The 19,042-nt window shown below is 47.6% G+C and overlaps 1 protein-coding gene across 6 annotated transcripts in view; it reads left to right on the top strand.

Annotated features, from left to right (window-relative positions):
• AMER1 (APC membrane recruitment protein 1) overlaps nucleotides 1–19,042 on the top strand; it is a 52,007-nt gene that overhangs the window by 23,384 nt on the left and 9,581 nt on the right. For 2 of the 6 annotated variants that reach the window (XR_014258435.1, XM_082444922.1), the window contains exon 1: nucleotides 8,318–8,504. The gene's annotated coding sequence lies outside the window, so the exon portion shown is untranslated. The other 4 variants (XM_082444923.1, XM_082444924.1, XM_082444926.1 and 1 more) reach the window with 4 other exon arrangements.

Below are 19,042 nucleotides of genomic sequence, written 5' to 3'. Positions count from 1 at the left end.
GCACCTCAATACATAAGGCAAATACTAACAGCCATAAAAGGGGAAATCGACAGCAACACAATCATAGTAGGGGACTTTAACACCCCACTCTCACCAATGGACAGATCATCCAAAATGAAAATAAATAAGGAAACACAAGCTTTAAATGATACATTAAACAAGATAGACTTAATTGATATTTATAGGACATTCCATCCAAAAACAACAGAATACACATTTTTCTCAAGTGCTCATGGAATATTCTCCAGGATAGATCATATCTTGGGTCACAAATCAAGCCTTGGTAAATTTAAGAAAATTGAAATCGTATCAAGTATCTTTTCCGACCACAACGCTATGAGACTAGATATCAATTACAGGAAAAGACCTGTAAAAAATACAAACACATGGAGGCTACACAATACATTACTTAATAACGAAGTGATCACTGAAGAAATCAAAGGGGAAATCAAAAAATACCTAGAAACAAATGACAATGGAGATACGACGACCCAAAACCTATGGGACGCAGCAAAAGCAGTGCTAAGAGGGAAGTTTATAGCAATACAAGCCTACCTCAAGAAACAGGAAACATCTCGAATAAACAACCTAACCTTGCACCTAAAGCAATTAGAGAAAGAAGAACAAAAAAACCCCAAAGCCCGCAGAAGGAAAGAAATTATAAAGATCAGGTCAGAAATAAATGAAAAAGAAATGAAGGAAACAATAGCAAAAATCAATGAAACTAAAAGCTGGTTCTTTGAGAAGATAAACAAAATTGATAAACCATTAGCCAGACTCATCAAGAGAAAAAGGGAGAAGACTCAGATCAATAGAATTAGAAATGAAAAAGGAGAAGTAACCACTGACACTGCAGAAATACAAAAGATCATGAGAGATTACTACAAGCAACTCTATGCCAATAAAAGGGACAACCTGGAAGAAATGGACAGATTCTTAGAAAGGCACAAACTGCCGAGACTGAACCAGGAAGAAATAGAAAATATGAACAGACCAATCACAAGCACTGAAATTGAAACTGTGATTAAAAACCTTCCAACAAACAAAAGCCCAGGACCAGATGGCTTCACAGGTGAATTCTATCAAACATTTAGAGAAGAGCTAACACCTATCCTTCTCAAACTCTTCCAAAATATTGCAGAGGGAGGAACACTCCCAAACTCATTCTACGAGGCCACCATCACCCTGATACCAAAACCAGACAAAGATGTCACAAAGAAAGAAAACTACAGGCCAATATCACTGATGAACATAGATGCAAAAATCCTCAACAAAATACTAGCAAACAGAATCCAACAGCACATTAAAAGGATCATACACCATGATCAAGTGGGGTTTATCCCAGGAATGCAAGGATTCTTCAATATACGCAAATCAATCAATGTGATACATCATATTAACAAACTGAAGGAGAAAAACCATATGATCATCTCAATAGATGCAGAGAAAGCTTTCGACAAAATTCAACACCCATTTATGATAAAAGCCCTGCAGAAAGTAGGCATAGAGGGAACTTTCCTCAACATAATAAAGGCCATATATGACAAACCCACAGCCAACATTGTCCTCAATGGTGAAAAACTGAAACCATTTCCACTAAGATCAGGAAGAAGACAAGGTTGCCCACTCTCACCACTATTATTCAACATAGTTTTGGAAGTGTTAGCCACAGCAATCAGAGAAGACAAAGAAATAAAAGGAATCCAAATCGGAAAAGAAGAAGTAAAGCTGTCACTATTTGCAGATGACATGATACTATACATAGAGAATCCTAAAGATGCTACCAGAAAACTCCTAGAGCTAATCAATGAATTTGGTAAAGTAGCAGGATACAAAATTAATGCACAGAAATCTCTTGCATTTCTATACACTAATGACGAAAAATCTGAAAGTGAAATTAAGAAAACACTCCCATTTACCATTGCAACAAATAGAATAAAATATCTAGGAATAAACCTACCTAAGGAGACAAAAGACCTGTATGCAGAAAATTATAAGACACTGATGAAAGAAATTAAAGATGATACAAATAGATGGAGAGATATACCATGTTCCTGGATTGGAAGAATCAACATTGTGAAAATGACTCTACTACCCAAAGCAATCTACAGATTCAATGCAATCCCTATCAAACTACCACTGGCATTTTTCACAGAACTAGAACAAAAAATTTCACAATTTGTATGGAAACACAAAAGACCCCGAATAGCCAAAGCAATCTTGAGAACGAAAAATGGAGCTGGGGGAATCAGGCTCCCTGACTTCAGACTATATTACAAAGCTTCAGTAATCAAGACAGTTTGGTACTGGCACAAAAACAGAAACATAGATCAATGGAACAGGATAGAAAGCCCAGAGATAAACCCACACACATATGGGCACCTTATTTTTGATAAAGGAGGCAAGCATATACAGTGGAGAAAAGACAGCCTCTTCAATAAGTGGTGCTGGGAAAATTGGACAGGTACATGTAAAAGTATGAAAATAGAACACTCCCTGACACCATGCACAAAAATAAACTCAAAATGGATTAAAGACCTAAGTGTAAGGGCAGACACTATCAAACTCTTAGAGGAAAACATAGGCAGAACACTCTATGACATACATCACAGCAAGATTCTTTTTGACCCAGCTCCCAGAGAAATGGAAATAAGAACACAAATAAACAAATGGGACCTAATGAAACTTAAAAGCTTTTGCACAGCAAAGGAAACCATAAACAAGACCAAAAGACAACCATCAGAATGGGAGAAAATATTTGCAAATGAAGCAACTGACAAAGGATTAATCTCCAAGATTTACAAGCAGCTCATGCAGCTCAATAACAAAAAAACGAATAACCCAATCCAAAAATGGGCCGAAGACCTAAATAGACATTTCTCCAAAGAAGATATACAGATGGCCTACAGACACATGAAAGAATGCTCAACATCATTAATCATTAGAGAAATGCAAATCAAAACTACAATGAGATATCATGTCACACCGGTCAGAATGGCCATCATCAAAAAATCTAGAAACAATAAATGCTGGAGAGGGTGTGGAGGAAAGGGAACACTCTTGCACTGTTGGTGGGAATGTAAATTGATACAGCCACTATGGAGAACAGTATGGAGGTTCCTTAAAAAACTACAAATAGAACTACCATACGACCCAGCAATCCCACTACTGGGCATATACCCTGAGAAAACCATAGGTCAAAAAGAGTCATGTACCAAAATGTTCATTGCAGCTCTATTTACAATAGCCAGGACATGGAAGCAATCTAAATGTCCATCGACAGATGAATGGATAAAGAAGATGTGGCACATATATACAATGGAATATTACTCAGCCATAAAAAGAAATGAAATGGAGGTATTTGTAATGAGGTGGATGGAGTTAGAATCTGTCATACAGAGTGAAGTAAGTCAGAAAGAGAAAAACAAATACAGTATGCTAACACATATATACGGAATCTAAGGGGAAAAAAAAAAAAGAGGCCATGAAGAACCTAGTGGCAAGACGGGAATAAAGACACAGACCTACTAGAGAATGGACTTGAGGATATGGGGAGGGGGTGGGGTGAGATGTGACAGGGTAAGAGAGTGTCATGGACATATATACACCACCAAATGTAAAATAGATAACTAGTGGGAAGCAGCCGCATAGCACAGGGAGATCAGCTCGGTGCTTTGTGACCATCTAGAGGGATGGGATGGGGAGGGTGGGAGGGAGGGAGATGCAAGAGGGAAGAGAAATGGGAACATATTGTATATGTATAACTGATTCACTTTGTTATAAAGCAGAAGCTAACACACCATTGTAAGGCAATTATACTTCAATAAAGATGTTAAAAAAAAAAATGTATATCTCAGAAATAACTAATTTTCTTGTCAACTGCATTATTATGAACTTTCATCAAATCTTTAACCGTGGTCATTTTTAAGTCTTTTGTCACTTACAGACAGTTCTGGGTGTACTCTGATGCTTTTGCAAATATGTTCCTATAAAAGGTTTTCATCTTCAAGAAATTCATGAAAAAGACTCTGACAAGTACAGGTTTCTGGTAACTGACTGTACTGCTGAACTGAATGAATAAGCATTTTCAGAACTCTAATGAAAAACTGATGAACTCATAAAAGTGCTAACAAAAGATCAAGATGAAAAAAAATTAATTACATGGGACTGAGTGAACTGATGAGGATGAGTATAATTTTTGTGACTTTCTGTGTGAATTAAAAAAAAAAAAATCCCACAAGGACTCAGAGGCAAAGAATATACAAATCAATTTTCACTGCAAAGTAAAGGAGCTGTTACAGTGGAGGATTACTGGACTGAATGTCAATATTATGACATAGTATGAGTGTGTTTCATGTTTGGTAATTGCAATCATTGTTGCTTTTGTTGTGGTCATCCGTGTACAATGCTTGGTGTCAGTCTATTTATCTCTTGTAAAAATAAAATACAGTGTGTGTGTGAAAAAAAAAAAAAAACCGAAACAGATCTACAGACATAGAAAACAAACTTATAGTTACCTAAGGAGAAAGTTGGGGGGAGGGATAAATGAGGAGTTTGGGATTAACTACTATATATAAAATAGATAACCATCATGGACCTACTGTATAGCACAGGGACCTAGAGTCAGCATTTTGCAATAACCTATAAGGGAAAAGAATCTGGAAAAAAAAAGTTATATATGTTGTATAACTGAATCACTTTGCTGAACACCTGAAACTAACACAACATTGTATATCAAGTACATTTCAATAAAATAAGCAAGTTTAAAAAAAAGCTCTGTATAAAGAGTCACAGGCTCTTGTGTGTTTATATGAAAAAATGGTTTCAAAATTAGTTCTATAACTTTGAAGAGCTGTACACTGAATCAGAAGTAGACCAACAATAATAATACAGTAGCAGCAGCTAACATTTATTGAGAGTTTTGTATGTATCAGGCTCTGTGCTGAGTACTTATGTGTAATACTCATTTAATTCTTACCACAACTCTGTGACATGGGCACTCTTATTATTACTTTTTTTCAGAAGAGAAAACTGAAACTCAGAGAGGGGAATTAACCTGCCCAGTTCACACTGCTCCAAACTGGTATGGCCAGCATCCCAGCCCAGGCAGTCTGGTAGCAGAGCCACTACACTATTTAGCTTGCTTCCATAGGAAGGACAAACTTAGCTAACTGAGCCTCAATTTAGCCAGACAGCCATGGTCTTTTACACTTTCATCTCAGACCTATCTTTCCAGCCCAGTTTCCAGCTCTTCCTCTCTCTATATACAAATACTTAGCCCCAGATGTCTAGAATCCTAGCTTTTGCTTAACCCACCATACTCTCTCAGACTGATGGGCTTTGTATTGGGCAGGAACCCTTTCCCTACTTTTCTGACTTGACATAATCCTCAAGGCCATCCTCCATGGAACTTTTCTCTGATGCCCTTCCCTACCCTGGAGGGAAGGAACCTCTTCATCTGCAATGCTCCAGATCACCTTTGCCAGACCTCTAGTCTAGCTTTCAGCTCCTCTCAGAACTCCATCGCCAGAGTCCCCTTTCTCCCAGAATGTTACCACTATACCCACTCCTCCCAATGCCTATCACCAGGCCTGGCATAGAGGAGGTGCCCATGGAACATTTGGTGAAGAAAGAAATGAGCAGTATAGTCATGTGAATCAGTCTGTCTACCTGAGTTTATAGAGTTGCCTCCACACAGCCTGCACATGTGTTCTCATGGGCTTTTCACCACAGAAACAAGGTATTGAGCAGCAGAGTGATTATCTCCACTTTGGAGGTGAAGAAACTTAAGACAAGAAAGTATTCTTGCTCCCCACCACCAGCCCCTGTAGTGACCAAACAAGTTGATCATGCATCACTCAGCATGTGTAATGGGGGCCTGGAGGGCACCCTCTTCAAGAAGGCAGTTTGAGGTAAAAGTTTATGCCCATACTTGGTCTTGCCATATGTTGTCCCTGGGGAGGAGTGGGCCATACAAACAAGGAGCTGTGTGACACACCCCCCCCCCAACATCCCTTCTACCTTAATGTGTACATACACAATCTCTACCTGAGACTTGGAAATATCAGGACCAAGAAGGGCACCCAGCTGAGACCTCTTTAGCATGTCAAAGACTACTTTCATTTTCATCAATCCCTATTTATTTTGGGCCCAGCCCAATGTCAAATATCTATCAGTCCCAAATCTGACTGGTGTGGCAGAATGTTTGGTAGCTGGGTAGAGGATATGGAGGACTAGCTCCTGTGACACGAGCCATGCAACAGTGCCCCCTCACCTCAGGGTTATTTCAAGCCCACCACTTGACTACTTTGGACGTCTCTTCTCCCTGTTCCCACAGCTGAGACTGTCCTGGCCCTGTGTTTCCCTGGGCTCCAGATTTGGAAACTCTCTTCTCCAAATTGTAATCTTTGGTCTACTCCAGTGAATCAAGTTTCCGGGTGAAAAGGGAACAGATGGCAGGCAACCAGAGGCACAAGGCAGTGAGAAAGCCTATGAAGGAGGTGCTGGGGAAAAAAAGACACCTCCAAATCAGGTCCAATAAATGAGAATCAGGACTTTGAAAAGCAGGAAAGCACAGCACCAGGGAAACATTATAGTCCAGCCATCCTGATGGGGAAACTGAGGCTAGGGAGAAGAAGGCACTTGCCCAACAAAGTTGCACAATGAGTTAGCCACAGCACCCTCCTCCCTGACATTTATTTGGACCTAGGACTAGGAGAGGAGGTCTGATGTTCAAATACTGATTTTTGTTGGCCATGTATAGAATGTCATGGAAAGTCACGTAATATTATAAAAAGAATTGAGTTGAACTGTCAGAGTTGGAAGACATCAATGAACTTGAACAGTCTTACCCCCTCCTTGTGGAGATGGGGTAATGGACTGGCCCAGAGAAGAAAATGGACTGGCCAAGGTCATACAGCAACTCTGAGGCAGAGTTGGAGCCAGATCCCAGCTCTAGCAGCCATGTCACTTCCTGTGCCCCACACATGCAGGGGCAGCAGTCCTCCTCTTACTAGTTTAGCAGCTGGATCTTTTCAAGGCAGACAGGACCTAATAGAGCAGCAGAGAACACTCCTCCTGCAATGCAAAAATGGCAGGCATTGTTCTCTAACCCCTCCCCTCTCCTCAACTTTACCACCTCCACCCCCACCCCCCCCCTGCTTTTTAGACTTTCACAGAGTTTTAGGGCTGGGCCTTCTGGATATTCTTGAGCTAGTGGTAGAACTGGATTCTTTGTTTCCTCTGCTCACCTGGCCCTGGCAGCCACCAATGCCACTTAATGCCCTCAGGCTATTTAGAGACCACCGAAGTTCAGGCTGGCCCCCTGCCACATCTCAGACACATCAGCGGCAAGGCTAGTACAGGCATCCTCACTCCATCTTCAACTTTGACCTCCAGTCTGGGGCCCAGACAAGATTTTTCTCTCAATATCCATATTTTTCAGGGGCAGGAAACTGCACAAAGCCTAGCTCACCATTAAAAGGTTGAGGAGGTCACTAGAGACCTTGGGGATCCCCTCAAATTCCGTAAAAGTTGGGAAATTTGGGTGAGGGTCAATCACGAAAACAGGTCTTTACAGAGAAAAGTGAAAGCAGCCCTGGCCTGGGAGCCTGGGCTCTGAGCTCCAAATCGGCCCCAGTCGCTGGCAGGGTAGGTGACCTTGGGGAAGCACTTTCTCTTCTCTGGGCAGCAGCAGGCCCTTCAGTAACTGGTGGAAGCTGGACTCTATGGTCTCTTAAGGCTCCAGTGTGCCGAAGAGGCGGAGGAAGCTGGGACGCGGGCGCTGCAATTCGTTTTCCTGGCAGGTGAGTCCTTCGGCGGGGCCCAGGGGCGCGTGCCCCGGGGCCCTGTTTCTATGCCTAAGGATGGGCCCAGCAAGGTGCCAAGGGGCTTTGTAGTCCCCAACCTCTCCGCCCCCGCCTCTCCCCGCCGGCCTCTCGCTCTGGAATAAACTGCGGGGTGGCGGCCAGGGCGCCGCAGCGCGATTGCACCGCGGCCACGGAAATGGGAACGCATGCAAAATGGAAACCGAGCTCCAAGGCTCCAGCGAGCCCCATCCGGGCGGGACCAGCCCCTCGAGCTTGCGGTGTCGCCAAGCAGCGACCAGCCTGGCGTGGGGCGGGGGGAGTGGGGAGTCCCAGCGAGGGGTTCTGCAGCCTCTACGTCCCCTGCCAACACCACGCCCGCGCTTATTTGCATTTAAAGAGAAACGCACCAAGGAAAACAGTGGGCGAGTCGGGAAACGCCTTCTCACCGTGGCGATTGGGCCATACGCCTGCCAATCAGGGCGCCGATGCCCCACCCTGTGGCCGTGGAGTCCGGGGGGAAGGGTATGGGGGAGCTGCCCAGAGCTTGGGGTAGGGGAGCCGGTGCAGGAGGTGACTGGAGCCGCGGCGGTGGCAGGGGTGGCGGTGGCGACTGTCTCAGCCGTGGCAGCCAAGGTTCCAGCCCCGGCCAGGGAGGCGCAAAAGACAATAAGCGGGCTGGAAACCGGACCGGGCCGGGTAAGCACTGCGCGCGGCCAGGAGCCTCCGCCTGCCCGCCGTCCGGTGCAGTCTCGCGTGCTCCGCTCTGGCCGCCTGGAGAGGAGCTTTAAGGGCTGGGCCGGTCGGCATCAGGACCGCTCTGCGCTCCCCTTTGGAACCCTCTTTGAGGACTGTCCGGTGAGGGCCAGAGCAGTGTCCCCTGGGCGCGAGCGACCGCTGCTAGAGGCGGAGAAGAGGTGGGCAGGCCGGCGGGCTATCCTGGGCCATGCCTTGGGGCTCTCGGGGGAGGCGGGGATGGGGCCCCACACGTGCTGCCCTGCGGTCTCGGGAGGGGAGCAGCCAACCAGCACTCCCAGCGGTGCATTTGTAGGCCAGGAGCTTTACAGCTTTGTTGTAGCATATTAGCTGGAACAGCTGTGTTACGCGGGTATTGCTCACCCCAGCGGCTCGGCTGCCGCCCCGCCCCTCCCCTCCCCTGCGCATCTCCTGCCTCTCCCTGTCCTCTAGGGACGAAGCCAGCGCGCTAGGCTGGGCCCGACGGGTACTTACTTTGGCGTGGATTGGGGTATCTACATTGTCTGCCTTCTCCCTGGGGGAGCTCATTTGGGCCTGTGGTCTGCTCACTTCCCTTTGGAACCTCGGCCTTGAGGCCCCAACAGCCGCGCCCTCTGCTCCTGGGCCTCCGGGCGCATCTGGCGCCCCCCACCCCCCACCCCGTCGCGGACAGGCGGGCTGGCAACCCGGCTCTCGCTGTACCTTGCGTTAGGGCAGCAGCTCAAGCTAGTCCTTGGGTTAGAGCTGCAAGGCCGCTTTGTGTCCCCCACCCCCCCCACCCCCGCCTCGCCTCCTCTCCCCTTGGAGGGCACTGGCCGCGTTTTTCTCTCCAGCCTCCGGTTTAAAAATAGCGATAAGCATGGTGGGGTGTGTGTGTATGTGGGGGGGAGGGTGTTCTGTGCCAGAGGCCGAGGGAGCAATTATTGTAGTAGGGAACGAACCGTTTGGGTGTGTGTGAGAGAGCTAGAGAGTCAGCCAAACCCTCCAACTTCGCAGTTACTTAAAATACCCAGGCTGCCGGGCCGCTGTCATTGTCTGCTGCAGACACCTTTGACACTGGTGACCGCTGGACTTTGCCTAGGTTTTCCGGTGGTGAAGGGTTGTGCCCTCCAGGCGCGCCACAGCCCAGGCGGCAGCTGGACTGGCCCCGCAGAGCCGGCCTCGGTTTGGCCAGACTTGTCTTGGCACGGGCCGCGGGGTCAAGGTGAGCCTTTGCCCCTCACACACTAACATCTCCCTCTGCAGCTTTGCCTGCCTGCTGCATTCTTCTGGGCTGGGTGGAGGGTGCTGCGCTGTTGGACTCTGCACCCCTTGGGGATTCCAGCAGAGCCCCCTCCCCGAGTGCAGCTCCCCTCATTCGGCCCCGGCCCCATCCACCGCTGTGTGCCTCTGGCAATGGACTCTAGGCCTTTCTGAGGAACAAGAGGGAGGGAACTACCTAGGGGCTTGAAAGGCTTTTCTTGGACATTTGACCCACCTCTGAGGGTGGAGAACTCTGTGGGCTGCAGGGCCCAGGCAAAGCCTAGGTACCTTTGAGAGGAGACAGTGAGACCCAATAAATCCCTCACTTAAGGGAAGGCTAGCTGGGAACCTTTGCGACACTAGCCAGGACTGCAGATACTACACTACAGTCACCTCCTCTCACTTTGACCAAGCACCAATACAGTCCCCCTACTTGCAGCTGGGCATCCCCGGCCCAGAGCTGAACATGTCCTCTGCACTGCCTCAAACCAACAGCCACCTAACATATCTGCCCTATATAACACCCTCCCCACACCCAAACCCACTCACTCTGCACTGTCCAAATTCTCTTCCCTCTCAGCTCTGGGCCTATCTCCTCAGTGCCTTTCCTGCCTGTCTCTTGCAGTCCACGATGACCTCTTCTTTCTCAGAACTCAGAACTCCTCCAGGCTGCCTGCATCCCTTGGGCATTTTGGGGCTTAAATTATAATAGGAGACAAATTATAATTGAGTTTCCCTGCCTCTACTTTGTCTCCCTGATATCATGGATGTTTGGGTTCTTTTGGAACCTCTCAGGGGGGTAAAGGAAACCTGGATCTCAGCCACAATCCCTTCAAAGCCTAGCAATGCATAGCAGTTAATGAATGCTCCGGAAGGACTTGCCGTCTGTAAAGCTTTGGAGAAGACCTTTACCTCTCCAACTGGCACTTGTCCTGGTTCATATGAAAATGATTAGAAAAATGATACTGAAGGCTCAGATATTTATTGAGTATACTTAATGAAGATTGAGAAGGGGGGTGGGTTACATCTGAAATTACAAGTAAATAAATCATGATGTCTCGCTTCAATAAGCTCAGGACCTGGACTGCCCAGTCCCCAGACTACACTACCTTTGGTTGCTGATTCATGAGTCTAGAGGCAAACTACCATGGAGAGAGATGAGAGATCTGTATATACAGGGGAATTGTCCTGAGAAGCCTCCAGAAATTAGAGGGGTTTGTTTAGGCAAAGGATAGTGGTATAAGCAAAATTAGGAGTAGGAGGGGGTGACTTGCAAGCAGGCTGAGTGCAGTGACAGTCTTTTCTGGTTGATACTGTAAGGTAGAAAGGAGGTTGGGGCCCAGTGGTGGTGGGGTTCCCAAGTGCCAGGTTGTGGAATGAGGATCTGATCTTGGGGGAATGGAGGAAGGGGCCATCAAAGAATGGGGAATTGGGAGGTTTTGATATATTTTGTGTGCAAATATGCCACAATAAAATGGGATTTTAGAAAGGGTTTTAGAATGGGGTCTTAGAAAGGGATAGGAAGAGCACCATAAATTGGGCAGGTAAGAGGCCACCTTTGGATCTGAAAGAACTGGGGGGCAGGCTATCTCTAGAGGGAAACTGTATCTTGTCAGCCTCTCTTTGGCCTTGCAGGGGGTTGGGGGAAAGGAGGGAGCCTGGAGCCTACATACCAACGTGGTGGAGGCTAAGTGTCCCTCAGGCCTCTGCTGATCCTTTTTCTCCCAGCTGGACAGGCCTTCAGGGAGCACCAGTTTGGACACCTATGTTTACAGATGGGAATCCTGAGGCATTGGAAAGCAACAGGGACTTGCTTAAGGTCACACAGCATTTAGGGAGAGGCTGCTGCCTCCTGTGCAGTGACTCCACTGTATCCCACTGTCTCCAGCAGCCTCCATTCAACACAAATCAGCACAAATTGCATTAACTAACCCCTCATCTTACCTCACCCATTCATCAAGAGTGAAGGGATGCTAAGTTAACTTTCTAGGAACTCCTCCCCTGGCATGTCTCTTGCGTTTTAGTCTTGGTCTACAGCCTGTCAGGGGCTGAAAGTTTCAGGAAGGGAGGTAATTGAAAGAAGTTGGCAGTCCAGTGATCCTCTCCTAGTATAGTGGAGGTGTTAAAAATTCCTCAAGAACTGTTACATTTACAATCTCTGAACTAGGGGATGAAGGGAATGAGAGAAATAGCAACAAGTCTGGTTTGCTTGTAGAATCAAAGAGGGAGAAGGGCTTCCAGCCCCCTCATTTACAGATGGGCTACAAGAGGGCATGCTCAGTGTTATTTCATCAGTGCCCCTGCCTCAAATCCTGACCAGGCAGATAGACTAGGTGATAAAAGTAAAGCCCTCGGAGGAGGCGTTTCATAGCCTTCCTGTGTCATTCATTCCTGGGTTACCCATCTCATTGCCAGGAAATTCTTTCTCAGATCTAACCTGAGCCTCTCATGCTATGCTTAAACCAACTGTGTGTGTGTTGGGGGGTGGGGTTGAGAGCAGCTGGCCACCATTGCTCTTCTGCTTAACAATTCATTGGAGATTTCATGGGCATTAAACCATCTCTTCCACCTCCAACTTCTATTCTCTGAATTAAATAATCACAGTCTTTTCACCTCTCCTTGGTCTTATTTTTCAAACCTGTGCATGTGTAAGTATATCACTAGCAAGGCAGGCAGGGAAACCAGAACCACTGCAGAGGTGCAGGTGCCAGCCGAGTGAGGGTGCATTGCTCCCCTGCACCTCCCCTTTTGGGATTAGGGGATAATATGAACAATGGAGGAAATGGCCCGAGGGAGCTTGGTGGAGTCAGAGGCTGCCATAGTGGTGCTGCAGGGGGTGGGGGTGGGGGAGCTTTGCGACCCTTTGATCTACATTTCTTGCTGCAGAGCCTTCATTGCTTTCATCTCCTACAGGTTTTTTCCCCCCTGCTGGGTTTCGAAGCAGATACTAACCCCTCTTCTCTAGCCAGTACTCCTCAGCCCTCCCTGCTGGGGGCTGCAGCTCTTTCCAGAGAGAGAGGGCTAGGCCCAGACAGTTGTGGTCCCCCTCCTCTCTGTATATGTATGAAATATTCATAGGCTAGGCTTTGTGCATTCAGAAAGAGTAAAATGCTGGGTGGTCTTGCAGGGGGTAGAAGTGAGAGGCATGAGGAGTGAGGCTGGGCCACAGTACACCTCTGTTCTGCAGTGGACCCAACCAGCTAGGCATGCAGGCCTCCCAGTGAAGCCTAGGATCCCCAACATCCCATTCCCTCAACATGCCTCCTGACTCAGCAGCCACTAGAAAACTGGACACAGGACCGCCCTTTCCCCAGCTTCTCATGCATCCTGGGGGAAGCAGATCCCCGGTCCAAGCTCCCATTTCTACATGGGAAAACAGAGGCCCAGAACAGGGAAGGGATTTATTTGCCCAAGGTTACATGAGAGCACAAAGCTCCTGGCCCCCAATTCTAGGCTTCTTTCTCTAAGCACACTGATCCTGATCCCCACCCCCCAAACCTCAGTTTCCTTACCTGGTCTCTCACATAGGGTATGGTGCATACAGAGGGGTGGATACATAGGAAAGTCAGGAGTCTCTGTTGTTCACTCCACCCAGCTGCTCCTCTGCAGGCTTTCCTCGGCTGCCTTGTCACATCTGTTTCCCTGGGGTTAGCTCCTCTCTTGTTCTTCATCTGAACAGGGGTGGAAGGAGGTAGTGCCTGTCTTTGATCTCACCCTTGCTGGGTTAGTACTGACATAGTGGAAGCCTTATGATGCAGGCATGACACCTTCCTTGGATACATTCCTCTCTAAGGGGGTTGGAAGCCTGAGAGGGGAGTGGCAAGTAGGTGGCTCCCAGAGCCCCCACCGTTCCAGGCAAGTTGGGTAGGCAGCCTCAGCAGCCTGAGGAGAAAGATGGAGCATCAAGAAGATTCACCAGAAAGGCCTGTTTCTAGGCAGAGGCAGTGTCTGGGTGACCACACCTCCCAGACTGGAGAAGCCCCTGTATATTTGGGGCTGAAGCTAAGGGGCAGAGAAGTGAGCCTAGGAAACCTGCAAAGGGCATGCCGAGAGCAAGTCTTGAAAGTCAGGCAAAGGAGTTTGGCCTTGATCCTGTAGGCAAAGCGGAATATTTGGTAAGTAGAGGAGTGATGTGCTGAAATCAGGATTGTAAGAAAATGAATCTGGCAAGGGTGTGCAGGATGGATGAGATGGAAGTGGGGAGGCACGGGGTGGGATTTCAGTGTCATGGCAGGGAGGAACCAGAGGGAACTCTGCTAAGATGCTTTTGTCATCCTCATAGGACCGGGAGGGGTGGGGGGGAATCTGACGAGCTGGAGTGGAGAAGGTAGCTGTAAGAGGCCCCATCACAAGGGCACGTTATTGAACATCTGCTTGGTACCTAGCAAGTAATCTGTCTTTTACATTTATCATCTCTAATCCTTACTGCAATTCTACATGGTAGGTAGCATTTTCTTCATTTTATAGATAAGGCGTTTGAGTTTCAGAAAGGTTAGGCCACTTTCTCATATCCCACAGCCTGAAAGGGATGAAGCTGGCATTTTAGTTCTGGGCTGACAAACTCCAGCTAAATTAGAATTCAGTTGAACCAACGTTGTTTGAGCTCCTGCTCTGTGCTAGATATGGTGACTACCGTATAAGATGAAGGCGGGTGCATTGAGAGAAATGAAAAGACAGACTGAGGGCTGCCAGAATGAATTGCCCAAGGCTGAGTATGTTAATTCATTTGACGGACTAGTGGTGGGGGAGTAGGAGCAGGGGCTAGAGGGCCCAGTTTGGGGTCTGTGCTGCATCTAGAGTTGGTGGGATGCCCCCTTGAGAAGAGGTGCCCCTCAGGAAGCCTGCAAATTAGGGGAGGAGTGGTTTCAGGGATAGCTTGGGTGGGGCTCTGCCAGCAGCCTTTACAGCTCCACCAAAGAATACCAAGCTAGACAGCCCTTCCTTCAGGTCCTGAAAAAAATGGTTTTGAGAGTAGACTTTGGCTGTGGGCTTTAGAAATGGTTGATTCAAATTCCAAATCTCATAGATCATTTTCCTTAAATAATAGCTCAAATTCTTTGTCCTCGTTTTGTCTTTACCTTTATCTTTGTCCCCACTGGCAGGTTTCTGTTTGGACCTTTTTTTTGGCCCCTCAAACTTATCTCCCAAGGAAAAGAAGAGTAGAGGAACATATTCCATGGTTTGGGAGTAGTGATGGTGGGGTTGCTGATGAGGAGAACAGCCACAGGCTGGGTTGGCAGCTCTTGGATTCTGAAGTCAGCAGGCTTTCTGGAATGTGCTAGGTGGGGCCAAAATAGTGGTAGCCAGTGAGGACTGGAAATGCTTCAGAGAAGGCTCAGCTGGGTTGGGACAGAAGTGTGATGGGAGGGGGAGATGATGGCTCTTTCAGGTGTGAGGGGAACCTGCACAGTCCTTACTCTCAGTCTTCTTCCTTTGATTAGGGGCCAGAACGGTGCAGCAGAATGGCATAGAATTGGGACTCAAAGAGGCCTGGAAACTGGTGTGGCTCTGTCATCATCCCACTGTGTGACCTTAGGCAAGTCTTTTCCCAAGCCTAGGCAGTTTCCTTTTCTGTGACAAGGAGTTACCATCCCCTACCAGGCCTGATTAATGGATTGCTGGGAAGGAGAAATGGGGAATGAGGAAGTGGGGAACACTTTGTAAGCTGATAAGTACCATGAGTGGATAAAGGACATCCGCTGATTTGCATTTCCTTTGATGCTGGTACTTTAGCTGAGTTTGAATTGTTGACCTTTCTGGCTTGGGCTAGAGAACCTGGCTACTTGAAATTCCCAGATAATCCAGAGCTGTTAGCCAGTAGCTGATTTGAGGCAACATTTTGAGTTCCTGAATGTCAAATGTTGGCTAAAAGAACAACTAAAGCCTCCTGTGAGATAACTGCACAGTCACCCTCATTTACCATTTGGATAAACTGAGACCCAAGCAGGTTTGGTGACATACCCTTAGAGCACTGGGGAGCACTTTAGTCAACCCTGACTGAGGTAGTTTTGCTGCTAGAAACTGTCCAACTGTAGTTTGAATAAAATACATATAAAACTAGTTGCCATGTTTTTGAGCCTCTGTTATATAATGCATTTTATTTGGTACTCTATACACATCGGTTTTGTTCCTTAAAATAGCTTTAAGAGGTAGGCACTCTTAGTAGCATCATTTTCCAGTTGGGGAAACTGAAAGAACTTGCTGGATTTCCCCCAGGTAGGCAGAGCTGATTACAGTGCAGAACTGGCTGACTCTCAGGGAGTGGGGGGCTGGGCTTCCTGTCCTTACTACTCCTTCCTTAGACCACCCTCCCCCACATACATGAGGGCAGGATGGGCCCAGAGTGGGCTTGCTCCCAGGAAAACTTCTTGGAGGAGGTCTGGGAAACTATGACTAGTTGAGGCCATGCCTCTGGAGCTACTGCTTAAATCCACACACTTCTTCCCTGAACTCAGCCTTCTCTAAGTTGGCTGAGCTGGCCCCAGGAAATAGGGCTGGGAGCAGAATGTTTAAGACTTGGTGGAGCTGTTTCCTCCTTATCGAGAAGGATTCCTGGGGCAGGTTTGTGACTGGTCTCCTACCTGTATTTTGAAAGGAGGGGAGAAGGAAGAAGCTCTGCCCTAGCTCTGACCTAGCCTTTCACTGGTCCGAGAATGGCCTGAGGCTGGCCTCGGGAGCAGGGTTGCCCACAGCCCAATTCTGGCCATGCTAGCAACAGCTGTAGCAAGTGGCCCCTGCCAGGGACCACAGAGTAGCCTTAGAGGGTTCCCTCACCCACCAGTCCACCTGTAACTTAGACAGCCGTACAGGTTGAGAAACCTAAGGGTGGAGGGGCTCTGCATTTAGCAGGACCACTTTCTTGGCAGGAACCATGAAGGGAGCCAGCCTCAGCCTGGAGGAGCTGCAGAATCTGTCCCTTTGCTGTCCCCTTTGCCTTCTGCCCCACCTCACTCTGCTGACCAGTGTACTCTGTGGTCCCGAATAAAGGCAGCATAGCCCACTGGGGAAGGACAGCATTGGGACCTGGTGAGGTAGTAAGGTGTATGGAGAAGGGGCCTGGGCCAGAAGTGGTTAGGTGGGGCTGGGCTAGGGGGGCTACTAGCTCTGGGTGATTCCTGCCACCTCCTGTCCTACTGTCTTGCAGGGGGATACAGGGAAGAGACACTATGAGTGGGGTACATGGCTCTGGGAGGGACAAGGCAGGGAGGTAGGAGACAGCATAGTTTCAAGGCTGGTCCTTGCCAGCAAAGATAACCCTGGGCCTAGTTAGGAGGAAAGCCTGAAGCTGGGGGAAGAAAATTTCATTCCAAGGGACACAGCCTTGCCTAGTTCACCCACTCCCACCACATACACAGAGGGCTTTTTAAACTGCCCTTAACGGAGGACTTTGTATAAATCCACGAACATGTCTTTAAAATCCCCTCACACCTGGCTCTTCCTCAGCATGAGCCAAGGCAGCTAGTCCCTTGGACTTCCTGTAGTGAATGGCTTTCTCAAATGAGTGGCCTTTTACACATGGTCTACTACTTCCTAAGAAACTGGGATCTGACCTGAAATAACGGTAATGCCAACCTTTCTCATTTGCTTTGCACTTTACAGTTTACAAAGTGCTTTTGGTGTCCATTATCCCATCTAACCTCACATTACTGCAGTGGACTGGGGAGATAGAGGGGGTAGATAGAGGAGCTATTTTGATCTCCATTTCACAAACACCCAAGGCTCAGAGGAGTGCCTTGGCCTGTTCAGGGTTCCTTGGCATGGTATGCAACACAGCCCTGTGGCCCATGGCTCCTTCCACAACATACTGCAGATCCCTGTGACAGGGAAGGGGACAATGTAGAGAGCAGTGGACTGGCCTCTACTCCAACGGAGCACAGAAGCAAGGGCAAGAGAAAGCCCAAAGGGACTACCCTCAAGCCAAGGCATCAAGGTTCTGGAAAGCAGCCCTCTTTGAGATTCAGTCTGCTTAATTCTTCTGTTCACAGGAATTCCAGCTCCAAAACCAGTAGGACAATTAAGCCTTTGATTCACAAGGATGGGTAAGCCCATAAGGTTTTTCACTTAGCCCTTGGTCTTCCTTGATGACTAGTCTTGCCCATCCTTTCCCCTAAATAATTGCCGTTTTTACTCACTCCTGTCTAACAAGGTCCAGATTGAATGCCTCCTTATCAAGGCAGCTTCTCTGAGCCCAGGAGCTATCTTTCTGCCTTTCAAGTTTATCCTGGGATATGATCACAAGGTCTGAAGAATGATACTTCAACACTCTGCTTAAGCAATAATGGGGACTCTTCTCTAAGGCCTGCATCATATTGTGCCTTCAGACTGTTATATATAGGTTTTTCTACCTGTTAGCCTAGGGGATCCCCAAAAGCAAGGACTGGGGTTTCCCCTTCTGGCAGCACTGAGCTTAATAACTATCATTTAACCAAATGTTCTGGAGAGGTTCATTTCATGAATTCCACAGAGGGGGATAGAATTTCACAAATAACTCCATTTATTGCCACCCCATCTCCTCAATGCCCAGCACCATAATGACAACACTGTCAGTAATTTCAGGGCTGAGGTAAAAACATCTGTGCTCTGGAAAATGAGCGATTCAGATAGATGATAGGGCCCTTATTCCCATGAGACCCTGGGGCAGAGGACTCTGAGTGTATGTGTGTATGATTGTGTATTTGAGGGGTAGCGCTGTCTATTGTGAGTCTATCAGTTACAGGGCTGAGCTGGAACAATGCCATGTTAAAGTATATCACACAGAATCAAAAAAACAAAAACCTAACCTGAGCAAATGGCAATACAGATCTCTGCATAGAGGGGATCAGATGAGGTGGTTTTTTTTTCTCTTATTTTCTGGATAACCAGCCATTATCTTGCTCCTAGTTTAATATTCAGTTCTGCAGAGCCCCTGATGGAAGCCTGGATCACATTGATGATTCAAGTGTCAGGCCAAACAAGGCACAAGGCACAAAGTTAATATTTGCTAGACAAGATCAGGGACTCCAGCAAGGTTCCTCTAATGAGGTCAAAGGCCAGAGTGTAGCTGCCAGGCTCTCTCCACCTCCAGCGCTGATCCTTAGTTTCACTGCAGGTGAATGTGTGAGTGTTATTACCGTGGCAACCAATCACAGGGCTGATGTGCTGGCTAGCTGCTCTTAGGACAACAGTGTTGCTTGCCTCTCCTTCTCTCTCTCTGGCTCCCAGCAGCTGTTCTGCCTCCCTTCCCTACCCAAGCTCCTTATCTGCTGGCGGCTACCCTACAG

This window comes from Balaenoptera physalus (genome assembly GCF_965194825.1).
Source record: "Balaenoptera physalus genome assembly, chromosome: X".
Lineage (NCBI taxonomy): Eukaryota > Metazoa > Chordata > Mammalia > Artiodactyla > Balaenopteridae > Balaenoptera > Balaenoptera physalus.
This window is presented reverse-complemented; position numbering and strand designations above follow the sequence as displayed.